We start from the raw sequence: 15,918 nt of genomic DNA on the forward strand, positions 1-15,918 counted from the left end.
TTTTTTAGTTAGCAAACAGTGGACACATCAGCAGTGTTGATATACTATTCTATATGATGGTTATATAGTGAGAAACATTTTTTTTGTCATAATCTATCCCGAAGGATGGTTCACAGTGTTGAAATCTGTCGGCCTGACCTGGGAGACTGAAAAGTTACATATGGGACCAGGGAAGTAACGTCTGAAGATCGTAACCTCAAAGATCAGTGTTCATACAACTGTAAGAAAAAAAAAACGATGAGGTGAACCTTCAAAACAGGAGATACCAAGCCAGTGATGATAATATATACGAATAACCCGCACATAACAGAATGAAACCCGTGACGACGTTTCGGTCAGACTTGGAGCATTAACTAGCCATCTGTTCTCTCTAAACTGGAATATTGCTGCACACTAATTGTATCAAGGCAGGAGAAATTGAGGATCTGGATAACGTACAGAAAACTTAACTTGATCGTATCAATTCCAACACGTAAAAATACTGGGAATGCTTTTTGTCCCTGACTGTGTAGTACACAGTCACCATAATGTAAACCTGGAAAATACTGTAGAGACTGCTTCCAAATCTCAATCCATCCTCCTAATCAAAGTCAGTATTTAGTTGTGGCTTACACAGTCGGGCGTGTGACTGACAGTGGAATTAAACAGTAATTAAGTGACTTTTCATGTGCACTCAATGGGTCCCAATTTTCTATTTTGTTTACTGCATTTACTGAAATTATATATATATATATATATATATATATATATATATATATATATATATATATATATATATATATATGTTATAGATGACAGTCTAACTTGACCAAACCTTAGAAAAGCAGCGGCGCAACGAGTGCACTGAGAACTTGAGTGTCAGAGGTCCTAGACTTTTCAATGTCATCCCTTCGTACATTGGGGAAATCACCAATAAGCTTGGTTATCTTCAAGAGGGAACTTGACAAGTTCGTTGAATCAGTTCTCGATCAACCGAGCAGCGGTTCGTACGTTGGGCTGCATGCGACTACCAGTAATAACCTGGTTGATCAGACTTTGATTAACCAGAACTGGTCTTGGAAGGGAAAGCGGGAGCGCTAACTCCTTAAACCATCCTTCGGGTATCCTTCAAGTACCCAAAATAACCTAGTCTTAATAACGTATATCTGAACACTTGCCTGGCAGATCAAATGTAGTCGCTGATGCTCTATCGCGACATGTTAGTGTAGTAACTGTAGATCCTCCATTTAGTGCCGAAGAGGTAAAGAATGCGCAAAGAAAAGATCCCTTATGGTCTGGTGTGATCCGATTCCTTCTCCAGGAAGATCTTATTCTGACTGTGAAGCCACCAGCACCCATTAGTGACTTTGTAATGAGTCAATAATTACTGTATGGAAGAGTCGAGTTGGGTACTCCAAGCAGAAGAGTATACCAAATAGTAATTCCATTCACTAGCGAATGTAGCTCTACAGCTAGTTCACAATGCACCAGATGTTGCACACCCTGGTATGGATCGTTCTGTGAAACAAGCCAGAATGAAATACTTTTGGCCACGTATGGCAACTGATATTTCCGAGTATGTTAAGAAATGTAGTGTCTGTATGTAACAAAGGAAATGTCAACGGTCCAAATCCTATCCAGGTGTATCCCACCACGAGTGAACCATGGGAAAGAGTTGCTGTAGATCTGTTAACCAATTTCCAATGTTCCCTCCAAATCAACAAACATCTGTGTGTTATGGTATATCATTTCACCAGATATTGTGAGTTAGTTCCTATTGCAGATAAGACTGTAGCTAAAGCTTTCAAAGAGCATATAATCTGTAGATATACCACTCCTAAGTCCCTAGTAATCGATAACGGAGGTGAATTCTGTAACGAGATTCTTGAAAATTTGTGTACCTTGTACAAGATCTATAAGTCAGCCATTGTTCCCCATCATCCTGCGAGTAATGGTTTGGTGGAACGAACCAATAAGAAAGCTCTTGATGTCTTGAGAGCCACTATCAACCCAAATAGTGAAACTTGGGATGAAGTCATACCTGATGATCAGTGTGCTATAAATTCTGCTTACAATGCTTCAATAGGTGACACTCCACATTATGCATTGTATGGTGTAGACAAGCATTTGCCTTATGAGTTGTTATATTCCGCACCGAAACAATTACAACCCTGATGATTTCATAGCCACTCGTACCAGTCTAGCTCAAAGTGTTTTCAGAAGAGTCCGAGAAACGCTTCGTAAGTCAACAGCAGAATTTACAAGAGTAACTAATAGCCGTGCTAAGCCGACCAAGGTTAAAGTGGGTTCAAGTAATGGATTGTCAAACCTACACACTTAGGAGTAATTAACAAGGCACTATAAACATTGCAAAACAAGCCCCCCCCCCCCCAAAAAAAAGGGATGCAATAAGTGCATCAAGATATAGCTTGATAAACAAAGAGTCTATGACTTTTCAATGCTCTCCTTTCGACAGGAAGGGAATTATGAACATACCACTATTTTCACGAGGGAACTTGACAAACTATTTCAAGAAGTTCCTAATCATCCATGTTGTTGCCGGAGCGCGCGTCATGACTGAGGGAGAGGGAGAATGCGGGTGGTGATAAAGAGCGGAGACCACAGCAGCAACAGCAGCTTCAACAAAGATCACACACATAGCATTAGCCAGCCTCGGCCACTATGAATAATAAATACAGGAAGAGCAGAGGATGACGACCACCGTTTATTATTGGGGAGGGCAGCAGAGAGGTTGCCTACCCCTCCCCTAACGCGCACGTTCATACACACGTACACGTCACGTACACACACACATATTTACTCGCTCTACCTAAAAAATATACATATCCATCACAATCCTCTCTCAATTTCACACACTCCAACCACACCCATACAACCTCATCCCCCTTAACTCGTATTCTTTTCCCTATTGTCATGTAAATACCTTGCTGCTCAATGAACATCACTGACGGATCACTACAGGCGCACTGTAGCAGTGTGCAAAATACACAAAGATAACAAGTGTTCAGTGATCTCTATCAACTGATCTTGAGTCAGCCTATATTTAGTAGGTGTTCCTTAGTACAGGCTGAGTTTATTTTATGATGTTGCCATCAGGCTGGTTGCCATCAGGCTGGTTGTCTTCAGGCTAGTTGCCATCAGGCTGGTTGTCGCCAGCATAGCGCCATAGGTATATATTTTAGGTATATAATGAATAACAAAAAAAGGCACAATACCGTGACTGGAACAATACACAAATAACCCGCACATAGAAGAGAGTAGCTTACGACGACGTTTCGGTCCGACTTGGACTGAAACGTCGTCGTAAGATCCTCTCGTTTAGATATATAATGACTGCGTTGTCATGTATTAATATATGTACATGGTTTGATATATTATACAATCCAAATTTTTCTCCTCCCTTCTCTTTTTTTAACTCCCATATATAATTTACATTGTTCTGCACTCTGCTGATTTACGTATCTTAACAAAAATTCCATTTTTCCTGTTTATGAGATAGATCATCCTGAGAATAATTGCCAGGTATGTGTAGCAACTCCAGCTCTACTGGAACGAAACCTTCAAAGCTGCCATAACTCATGAAGCTTTAACGGAATACTTGACGATATCCTCATTGCTCCAGTAAAATCTCCCAGCTCATACTGACAGATTTCAATAACCATGATAAACAATAGGAAGACAACACATTTTTGGTGTACCGAATTTTCCTAAAACTAAAAAAAAAAAAAATCTTGTCATACTACCCTCAAGCACTACACTCCCCTTCCCTTACCTCGCTGCCTCAAGGGTTACCCATCGCCACTACCTCCCCTACTTGTGGCTGATGGCTGAAGTGAAATCAAAGAAATAAAATATGAACCAACTGAGAATTAAAACCATATTAATGTGACTGCAGATAACTGCAAATAAGTAATTAAGCAAACAATGATCCACCCTCGTTGAAGTGGCTAGGGTGTGAAGGAGTAATTAACACAGTAATTAGTACCACAGTAATTAGTAGCATAATATAATTACCAGTACAATATGAATAATTTTCGTAATTAAACCTTTCGTAATCAGTAATATCATAGACTTGTTCATGTAAGGAAGAATATTTTCTACACAAAATATTTATTTCTTAACCAAACATTAACACCCGAATTTTTTTTATAGCAAACAATCTGTCGTTTGTCACAACCTTTATGAAAACGTGTGGTTACGCTCACATATTCTTGGCACTTCTGATTCAGGGTCACTTGCTGGTATAAGGTTTCATGTAATTGGCTGCTGTTGTGTGTGGTCATTTGCCCTCACCATAACCAGAATCACTTATTACTAGCGGCCTCTTTTCCCTTGTTCAAACACACTAGTTCATGTTCATAGTGTTATGCAGTTACAAACAGGTTTACCCGCTATCTTGCTATGTTCAACAGCTACCATCAGTACGGGTAATAAGCACTTACGTCAGTCATGTTCCTGCTTTGTCTAGTTGGAAAAGTTCAGTAACGTACTATCCAGGACACTTGTTAAAACGCTTTGCATTCTTGCACGACCCGTGGTCTTTCGTCTCGTGAACTCCAAAGATGACAGGTCCATCTCAAACTTCTACTTATATTCAGTTTACACTTCATTTCCCCGAGCTTCTCAATAATTCTTCCTCTACGACTTCCTTTCCTGCTTAGCACGCGTATTCTTACTATTTCCGCCGCGAAAGCGATAATCCCCACGCCTACTACCTAATGTAACACTCGCAACACACAATCAGTACACACTTCAGGACGAAGTGAAAAGTTCCCTTAAGTTTTCTTTCTGAATTTTGTATTGGAAGTTAATTATTCTAGCCGTTGCATTGTGACTCATTTTGTTTCTCCATATTACTCCTTTGAAACCCAAATTTTTGTTACACACTGAGAAGTAACTGTGTACTGTATTAACTGTGGAAGCCAGTAGCGTGCGGGTGGTTGTGTGGGCGGAAGAGTCACTTCATTACAAGAGTACAGGAGACGTGTAGCAGGTAGGCTCGTCCGACAGCCAGTGTACCAACACGTCAGTGTGAGGGCCAGCAGACTTGGCCCGCCACTCTGGCCACCCCAGCAGGACCATCCTGCCCACACATGGAGGGTGGGAGGGGCATGGAGACGGCAGATGGGAGGGAGGTGAAAGAAGGGAGAGTAAAAAGGGTGAGGAAGGGGTAACAAATATTTATTAAATTCGGTTGGTGGGGAAAACAGCCCATGACAATCTTCAACTCCTGTCTAGCAACCCTAAAACCACTGTTATAGTTTAAATGAAATACAATACCGACAAATTGATGAATAAGACATGTCTAACTCTTGAGTATGTTTATTGATGAAACGTTTCGTCTGCGCAACAGGCTTCGTTAATCGAATATAGGCGAGTATAACATCGGAGAAATTAGTAGAAGATCAGTGATCAATCCCTCGGCCTTGATAGGGACTGAGCACGTCTTATTAAAGAACAAAATGGCACCATACAATGACTGGAAAAATACATAAATAACTCCAGGTAATCCAGGTAACCCGCACATAGGAGAGAGAAGCTTACGACGACGTTTCAGTCCGTCTTGGACCATTTACAAGCTATGTTTTATTAAGGCTAAGAGACTTACCATCTCAAAACTACCTCTCAACTTCTATCTTAAAATCACCTACATTCAACTGAAGAATCCAGCTGGGACTTTTCAACCTAAACCCATTCTTTACCACATTCCAGGCCTTTGATATATACCTTTGATGAGTTTCGAGAGTTTTTCTATTCCCGGAGCCCGACCATGAGACAGGCTCGTCTGGCGCTAGCCAAATCGACCAGGCTGTTGCTGCTGGAGGCCCGCTGCCCCATATATCCATCACAGCCTGGTTGATCTGGCAGACCCAGCCCATCTACCACCGCCTCAAGACCACAACCCCTGTCCGCCACCCCACACCAACCTCTCTTCGCTTACCCAATCCCTGTCCGATACACCATCCCACCCCACCCCAATCCACCTCAGCCCAACCTCCCACCCGGCACCTCGTATAACACAGCTATCGGAAACATCCGGATTCTCGTTTACATCCTCATCTTTTTACAAATTTGTCTTCCTATTTATTACATCATAATAAAGACGAGTGAAAGCACACACACACACACACACACACACACACACACACACACACACACACACACACACACACACACACACACACACACACACGAAAAAAAGTTTCTCATATGAACGCAGTTTGAAGGCCACATTCTCTGCACGCTGAGTGACGCATCGCCCCCTGCAACAAACTGTCACCTTGACAATGGCAGTATCAGTGACCACAGCCTTGCTGATGGCAAGTTCACTTTCTCTTCGAAGTTGCAGACGAAGCTAACTTAAAAATTTAACGAAAAAAATGGAAATAAAACACTGAACGGTGAACACTAGTTTGCTGTCAAGCAGATTTGCCTTATTTTTAGGTTTGAGTTGAAAATTTGTGCACACGACTGCAGTAGCTATTTCCGGGGAGAGAGGGAGGTGTGAGAGAGTATAGTTTTACTAGTCACTCTCAAGTAATATTCTTTTACATTAAATGTTTAACGGAATATTATTTGTTCATTCAATTACTTCCAACATAACACCAGACACAAACATCTCTACGACATTCCCCGTGTCCGACTAAACCTTTACAAAAATTCAATGTATGTCAAAGGCCCTACAATCTGGAACACCCTACCTGAGAACTCTAGAACTGCAGACACATTCATCACCTTCAAAACTACCATTAGAAAACATCTTATCTCCCTGATACACCCCATCAACTAACTACACGAATACCACCTGCTGGTTCACACTTACACTCACTCACTCATTTGACCATAAACAGAAATATTAATCTCAATCTTAAAATAATGAATCCTATGATACTCCAATACTGAAACTATGTACTGTGCCAAAACAAAAGCATTCACATTGCTAAACTCACAAACTAGTATTTAGTCACTTAGCCATAATACCAACTTACCTCATAATTTGTAATATTTTAAAATAAAGAATTAAACTAAGTCTGCCCGAAATGCCTAGCCATGCTAGGCGTTCTAGTGGTACACTCTGTAATCATTATTTAACTACATGTAAACCACACAACAACCAAATTCTGTAAATTCAACATTCTAATCTTTATAGAGAATAAACTTTGAATTTGAATTTGAACAATGATGAGCGTATAATTACAAGTAACAACTGAGCACCAAACGAGCACATGGACGCTCAAGCACCAAGACCCTGTGACAGTAACTGCCAATATTAAGTCAAAATAAAGGTCTAAGGCATCACATGTAACATCACAATTACATCAACCATACAATTTCATCGGACAAATCTCAAAACTGCATTCGGGAACTTAAAGAATACCTCAAGATTTTATAAAAAGCCCCGTTCAGGGCAGGAGAAATATTAGAGCTGGAGCAGATTGACGGCCCGCATACAGCCAATAAAATATTTAAATTACTGGGAACGCTTTAAAGCCCTAAATATGTACTCAGTGGAGCGGAAGATATATGATGATATATACCTGAAAAGCACTCGAGGGCTCTGTCCCAAATCTGCACACTGCCATAATATACTGGAGTGAGAGATATGGAAGGAAGTGCGAAATAAACCTAGTGAAAAGCAGGGGCACCGTGGGCACAATAAGGGAACACTATCAATGCCCGTGGCTCCAGATTATTCAACATCTTACCATATCAGAAACACTGCTGAGACAAGTGTAGAAGTCTTCAAGAGAAAACTGGACAAATATCTTCACCAGGTGCCAGATTAACAAGGATGTGATGGATGCGGGGGACAGCGGGCCGCCAACAGCATGGTTGTCGAGCCTGGTCCAAGGCCAGCCTCGGGAGTAGAAAATCTCTCGGAACTCATCAAGGGTAGCATATATAAGGCCCATCATGCAAATTACGTTTTGTATACTACACAAAGAAATAAGATACATTTAGGGGAAAAGAAAGACTACAGGTAGAGAAAAGCTCACCAGGACGGGTCCTGGCCAGGATCTTCATGTGGTGTCCCGACATCTATGTAACACTAGACATAGGAAAGTCTGGACCCTCAATTTCACTCGATGAACTGCAAAGTTTGACGCTTTCAACACAGTACACAAAAGACTTTCTCTTAAACTTCTGTCTCTACTGTAATATAAGTTTCCTGAGCCCTGATACAGGAAGGGGGCAGAGAAGGAGACTGTCACGTATTACTTAACACCACATTCAGACTTTCAAGGCTAAATAAATGCCTTAGAAAACCAACAAAATATTAGATAAGAGAAGTGTCTTATTTATCAATTTTCCAGACGGGTAGCGAGGACTTCCTGCCACAGCAGTTTAACAGTGAGCAACACACCACTCTTGTAAATAATGACAATATAAGGACAAACTGGGGTGGTTAATTTTGAGATGAGAGTAAGACACATGTGCAACATCTGGGTATCTTTATTGTAGACGTTTCGCCATCCAGTGGCTTTATCAATACAAATTCCAGGACATAACCACGACTATGGTGCTGTTCGCACCTACTCCTAGGTTGAGGGACTGATTACCTCATCTTCTGTACATAGTTCTACTGTCTTCAAGTTATGTCCTGGAATTTGTATTGATAAAGCCACTGGATGGCGAAACGTCTACAATAAAGATACCCAGATGTTGCACATGTGTCTTACTCTCATCTTGTCGGTATTATATACCATTCGTACACAACAGTGGTTAATTTTGTAGATAACAGAGAAAAAAGTATCCAATCATTAGATTTTGCCACCGAAGCTGCCAGTTTATTAATAGTGGATCCCACAGCTACCCTAAAGGCCGTAGCACAACAGAATATAAAACTAGGAGCCTAAAACTCAAAAGTTTTAATAAGAATATATCTGGATTCAAGAAATCGTAATAACACGATTGCAGCCAGCTAGCCCAGTGGCTAACGCGTCGATCTGGAGTTTTAAGATTCCCTCACCGCGGGTTCAATCCCCTCCCGTACCGTGGTTTAATATATTTTAATTTTTATTAACACATCGGCCGTCTCCCACCAAGGCAGGGTGGCCCGAAAAAGAAAAACTTTCATCATTCACTCCATCACTGTCTTGCCAGAGGGGTGCTTACACTACAGTTACACAACTGCAATATTAACACCCCTCCTTCAGGGTGTAGACACTGTACTTCCCATCTCCAGGACTCAAGTCCGAGCTACCGGTCTACCTGAATCCCTTCATAAATGTTACCTTGCTCACACTCCAACAGCACGTCAAGTCCTGAAAACCATTTGTCTCCATTCACTCCTATCAAACACGCTCACGCATGCCTACTGGAAGTCCAAGCCCCTCGCACACAAAACTTTCTTTACCCCCTCCCTCCAACCTTTCCTAGGCCGACCCCTACCCCGCCTTCCCTCTACTGCAGATTTATACACTCTCGAAGTCATTCTGTTTCTTTCCATCCTCTCTACATGTTTAATATCTCTGGGTATATATTTACAATTTGTATTTAATCTGTTACGAGAAAATTTAGGATAAGTGGTCAAAATGTCTAGTATCTTGTTAATAAGATACCTAGACATATCTACCTGGAGGATATTCCGCGGATCAACGCCCCCGCGGCCCTGTCCACGACCAGGCGGCCCGGTGAATCAGGGCCTGATCAACGAGGCTGTTACTACTGGCCGCACGTAGTCCAACGTAAGAACCACAGCCCGGCTGATCCGGCACTGACTTTAGGTATCTGTCCTGCTCCCTCTTGAAGACAGCCAGGGGTCTAGTGGTAATTCCCCTTATAGGTGGTGGGAGGCTGTTGAACAGTCTCGGGCCCCGGACACTTATGGTATTTTCTCTTAGTGTATTAATGGCGCCACTACTGTTCAATGGGCATATGTTGCATCGCCTGCCAAGTCTTTTGCTTTCGTAGGGAGTGATTTCTGTGTGCAGATTAGGGACCAATCCCGCTAGGATTTTCCAGGTGTAGATTATGATCTCTCTTTTGCCTGCGCTCCAGTGAGTACAAGTGCTTCCAAGCGTTCAGAGTGGTTAAGGTGTTTGATGGAACCTTAGATCTGCGATTTCACCTGCCTTGAATGGAGCTGTTAGTGTACAGCAGTATTCCATCCTAGAGAGAACAAGTGATTTAAAAAGGATCATTGGCTTGGCATCTCTTGTCTTGAATGTTCTCATTATCCATCCTATCATCTTCCTCGCAAATGAAATAGTGGCACTGTTATGATCCTTGAAGCCGAGATCTTCAGACATTACCATTCCCAGATACTCCACATTACTTTTCTGCTCTATTGTGTGATTAGAGTTTGTAGTATATTCAGTCCTAGTTATTATTTCCTCCAGTTTTCAATAACGGAGTACTTGGAATTTGTCTTCATTGATCATATTGTTCTCCGTTGCCCATTGGATAACTTGGTTTATATCTTCTTGGAGATTTGCCGTGTCCTCAATGGATGACTCTCATGCAGATCCTAGTATCGTCTGCAAAGGATGATACGGTGCTACAGTTTACATCTCTGTCTATGTCTGATATGAGGACGAGGAACAATATAGGGGCGAGTACTGTGCCTTGTGGAACACATCTCTCTACTATGGCAGCTTCCGATTTAACTCTGTTTACCACTACTCATTGTGTTCGATTGGTTAGAAAGTTGAAGATCCATCTGCCCACTTTGCCAGTTATCCTTTTGGCACGCATTTTGTGTGCTATTACACCATGATCGAAATTTGTCAAAATCTGTGTATACTACATCTGCAATCTGCTTGTTTTCCAGTGCATCCAAGACTGTGATCCAGCAGTTGCGAAAGGCAGGAGCGACCTGCTCTGAAGCCATGTTGCCCTGGATTGTGAAATTGTTGAGAATCCAAGTGGTTTGCAATCCTGCTTCTTAAAACTCTTTCAAAGACTTTTATGACGTTAGGACTATTGGTCTATAGTTTTTAGCTATTGCTTTGCTGCCACCTTCATGGAGTGGGGTTATATCAGTTGTTTTTAGTGACTGTGGAATCTCACCTGTGTCTGTGCTCCTTCTCCACATACTTAGAGCCCGCGAGAGGGGTTTCTTGCAGTTCTTAATGAACACAGTTCCACGAGTCTGGGCTTGGGGCCGAGTGCATGGGCATGTTGTCAATGGTGTTCTCAAAGTCTAGTGGTGTTAGGGTTATGTCAGAAATTTAGCGTACACTGACAGGGATTTGAGGCTCATTCATGAAAAAAATGTTTGGATTGTCTATCTTTAAACCGATTAATGGCTCGATAAACACAGAGTGGTATTGAGATTTCAGTATATCACTCATTTCTTTGTTGTTATCTGTGTAAGATCCATCTTGTCTGAGCAGGGGCCCTGTACTAGATGTGGTTTTTGACTTGTTTTTGACATAAGAGAAATATTTCGAATTTCTCTCAATCTTTTAGCTCCTCTCGTCTCTCCTGCAGCCTGTACGAGTCTTGTAACTTTAGCTCAATATTTTCCACTTCCCTGGTTAGAGCTTCCTTCTGTGTTTCAGATAATCTAGCATTTTTGAGAAGCTCAGTGATTCTTCGCCTTTTCCTGTACAGAGAGCGTCTTTCTCTAATTTACTTCTTATATTTACATAGGTCACTGTATTATTTCTATATTCCTCAATAAGCAGAGAGAGAGAGAGAGAGAGAGAGAGAGTGTATGTACTCACCTATTTGTGGTTGCAGGGGTGGAGTCACAGCTCCTGGTCCCGCCTCTTCACTGATCACTACTGGGTCTTCTCTCTTCCAGCTCTATGAGCTTTATCATTTCTCGTCTTAAAGCTATGTCTGGCTCCTGCCTCCACTACAACACTTGCCAGACTATTCCACTCCTTGACAACTCTATGACTGAAGAAATACTTCCTTACATCTCTTTGACTCTTCCGAGTCCTCAACTTCCAACTGTGACCCCTTGTTTCTGTCTCCCATCTCTGGAACATCCTGTCTCTATTCACCCTGTCAATTCCTCGCAATATTTTGTATGTCGTTATCATGTGTGTGTGTGTGTGTATGTAGGGGAATGGGGGGACAAATCTGCTAAACTTCGCGCATTGTCGCGATAATGCTCAAAACAAATCTCTGATTTTTTTCTCCTAAAACGGCGATAAAAGAAGGGAAGGGAAAAGAATCTTAGGAATGTAAAAACTACACAGCCTCAAAAGGGTTACAAACCCGAGGTCGTCTAGAGAGGTTCTCCACTTAGTAAGCTTCTGCTGTATTAAGCTTTTCCCATTAACTGCTTTGCAGTTGAAGTACTTAGAGTGGTTTCCAGGAAAGGTTAGACAGTTCTCCTTTTATTTTTTTTTATTTTTTTGTAAAGGCACGCACGTTGATCTCGAAGTTAAATTTTCTAAACTTTATTTTATAACCTTACAAAACATCTCCGATCTATCAGAAAGAGGAGCTCTGAGCTGAAAACAAAAGAGCAAACCCTTACAGCTTGTCCCATCTGTTATCTGTTTGAGGTTTCTTGGGATTACCCTCTCGAAGGCCCGGTCTCAGACAGAGCAGGCCTCTTGGAAAGGAAATCTTATAGGATTAGGAACCATTAAGAAGAACAAAGGAGAGAATAAAAACATGTGTACACTAAGTCGAACGAAAACAAAAGACTGGGCAGACGGTGCAACATACCCCCAATTAAAAATTAAAGGCGTCGTTAGTATACTAAAAGAAAAATATAACGGGCTTGTTTGGTATTCTGGTAGCGGGTAGTAAATGATACGTCTTCGGAGGCTTCTTTGTTTATTGTTAAGTCGTAGTGGGTACACAGGCTTGTGTGTTGTGCCCATGGCCCGGGCAGGGTCATCCCACGAGAGAGAGCTGGAGAGGCCTTGTGTCTTGCTGCTAGGCCGCTGTGTGAGTGAGAGCGAGGCATGGGCCGGCAGGCTGGCGTGCCTACCTAGAGGCCTGGCTACAGAGGGCAGCACCTGAGTGGCGCGAAATATGAACTAAGCTGGCAGACAGCATGGGCTGTCTGTGCAGACAGTACAGGCTGTCTACATACGCTCGGCCACCTACCGCGCGTCGTCGCGACGCGACAATACTGGTAGTAAAAGAAACTCGATCTCTCTCTCGTAGGAACAGGGCACAGAACACAAAATAAAAACATATATATATACATATGGACATGGAAAAAAAACTTCCTACAGGGAGGGAAGAAAAAACATGTGGGGTGTGCTAAACATCTTGGTCAAAGGCAGTGAGCGTCGAAGGGCATCACTGCACGCCTTCCTGCGTCTGGACAGATACTGCAACACAGGAGACATCGCTGCGGCTGAGCTGTGATGTAACAGGGTACGGTCTCCTCTGGAACGGTGAAGCAGTCATCGTAAGATTCGCTGCAGGTTTCACTCAACCTGGGGCACAACATGCTGGTGCCCTCGAGTGAGGCATCGACAAAACTCAGCAACTGGGCAGGACTTCTGGCAAGCGACTCAGGAGGACACTTCTCGACTGGTACTGTCGCTGGGCTGTCACTGCCGGAGAGCGTGGAGCGAGTTGTGGAGCAAGTCGTGGCAGAGACGACTGGGCGAAACATCTGGGAGTCGTAACATCATACACCAGACTGCAGTGAGAGAGCTAGCAGTCAAAGTGACATCTTCTTTGTGCAGGCTGCTCACTGAAGCTTGTGACACGAGGCTGAGACACACTGTGTCATTCTCTCGACAGTTGGAGTTATAGCAGAGGTTAGTCTAAGCGTCCCCAGACTTGTTTCTCTACATATAACTGCACTCTGACGGTCTGGAGGTGAAGTGAAACAAATCTCGATGGGAATCGTAGCGGGTACGATTCTGCAGAACAACACGAGCGACGAGCATAAAAGCTTTCTGTACAAGGGGGCTCATACGCTCAGGGCTGAGTAATCAGCTGTCAAACACACTGGTCACATGGGTGACTTAACACAGTGGTGCTACTCAGGTCTGGCTCAGACCTCACTGGACACACGGAAACTTTAAAAACACACCGCTGTACATACGGTACACTAACATGTGAGAACACTGACTGAGAAGAATTAATTAACACACGACATATATCTTCTCTCAATCTTCTCTGCAATACTGAAATAATTACAGAACACTCGATGGTGACATCATGTGATGTCAGGCGTGATGTCGCGAGGTGATGTCAGCAGGACTGTGACTTCAGCAGACATCTTGAGGTGACGTCAGGCAGACATCGTGAGGTGACGTCAGCAGACATCGTGAGGTGAAGAAGTTGGGCAGTATCATGGGTGACGTCAATGTGATGCGGGCAGCAGACCACAGCATGAGGCCTGGGACATCTGGTAACTCACGTGGCTGGTAGATCCACGTGACATTGCCCACACCCACGTGACGTCGTGATCCACGTGGTGTCGTGATCTACGTGGCATGCTGGTCCACGTAGCTTCGAGTGGCATACACAGTTCTGGCAATGAATTCACATGGAACACAGCAGAAAACACAGCAGAGGGAGTGGGCAGTGGTGAGTGGTGTATGGTAGTGTGGTGAGCGTGAGTAGGGCGAGCATGGGCAAGGTGAGGAACAGCCACTTCCTCTCCTCTCCTCCCCACCCACAAATACGTAGAGAACTCACACTGGACACAGAAATCACCACAAAACTCACCTCTGGCTTGCTGAAACGGCTGTGCTGAGCTGAACAACAACAAGAGCAACATACAAGTGACGCTGAGCACGTGACTTGAGAAACAGCGTGGGACACTAGCGTGGAGTCACTGTAGCGTGGGGTCACTGTAGCGTGGGGTCACTGTGACGCCACTTACAATTCTCGGAGAATTTCGGCAAATTTCGGCCTGGGTCCTACTTGTACCTGTGTCTGGATGCTCAAACGTGCAGACACGACATCAGGATAACTCGTTGAGAGACGGATGCTTCTTGTGTAGGGTGATGAAGTGAAGATGACTTCATACCTCTCCTTCCTCTCTCCAGGGTAAACACAACGCTGCGACCACCGCTGGTACCAATATAACGGGTTTGTTTGGTATTCTGGTAGCGGGTAGTAAATGATATACGTCTTCGGAGGCTTCTTACTTTATTGTTAATGTCGTGGGTGGGTACACAGGCTTGTGTTGTGCCCATGGCCCGGGAGGGCCATGCCCACGAGAGAGAGCTGGGAGTACTTGTGTCTTGCTGCTAGGCCGCTGTGTGAGTGAGAGCGAGGCATGGGCCGGCAGGCTGGCGTGCCTACCTAGAGGCCTGGCTACAGAGGGCAGCACCTGAGTGGTGCGAAATATGAACTAAGCTGGCAGACAGCATGGGCTGTCTGTGCAGACAGTACAGGCTGTCTACAAAAAGGCAATGAGCATTCAGAGCCCAAGACTGTTCAACAGCCTACCACCAGGCATAAACGGAATTACCAATTGACCCCTGGCCACCTTCAAGAGGGAGGTGGACAGATACCTAAGTCAGTACACGATCAGCCGGGCTGTGGTTCGTACGTTGGACTACGTGCGGCCAGTAGTAACAGCCTCGTTGATCAGGGTCTGATCCACCGGGTGGCCTGGTCAAGGACTGGGCAGCGGGGGCGTTGACCCCCGGAACACCCTCCAGGTAGACTCTAGGTAGAAGTATGTAAGATTTACATTTCATCTTACGTGTTCATGAGACACGAGGAAAAGATCAACAAGCCTGACAGAATGTTATGGACAACTAATAACAGTCTTGATAACTACTATCATGGGCGCAGACGTCACAGCCAGGCAGCTTCCTCAAACAAGCGTAGCTGACATGATACACAGCGTGACGTCATGGCTTAACTAATGACCCTATTCACCTATAATGCATGGTAATTTCGTGTTAATTGTTGTAAACGAGCGTTATGGCGTGATGTATACGCCATTACGGTGGAGCAGCACGATACAAGGGAAGCAGAGAGGGGGAGACAAACTCATTAAGACGACCCTGAGTCCGTCATGCA

General features: G+C 43.7%; 1 protein-coding gene across 8 annotated transcripts in view; it reads right to left on the bottom strand.

The window, feature by feature from the left end:
• LOC128693337 (ligand of Numb protein X 2) overlaps window positions 1-15,918 on the bottom strand; it is a 581,167-nt gene that overhangs the window by 212,836 nt on the left and 352,413 nt on the right. For 2 of the 8 annotated variants that reach the window (XM_070089409.1, XM_070089406.1), the window contains exon 1: window positions 4,915-5,035. The exons of 3 other annotated variants lie outside the window; for them this stretch is intronic. The gene's annotated coding sequence lies outside the window, so the exon portion shown is untranslated. Of the gene's footprint in view, window positions 1-4,905; window positions 5,036-15,918 lie in introns of those variants that run through there. 3 more of the 8 variants (XM_070089408.1, XM_070089405.1, XM_070089407.1) reach the window with 2 other exon arrangements.

The sequence above is a fragment of the Cherax quadricarinatus genome, chromosome 28 (assembly GCF_038502225.1).
Source record: "Cherax quadricarinatus isolate ZL_2023a chromosome 28, ASM3850222v1, whole genome shotgun sequence".
NCBI lineage: Eukaryota > Metazoa > Arthropoda > Malacostraca > Decapoda > Parastacidae > Cherax > Cherax quadricarinatus.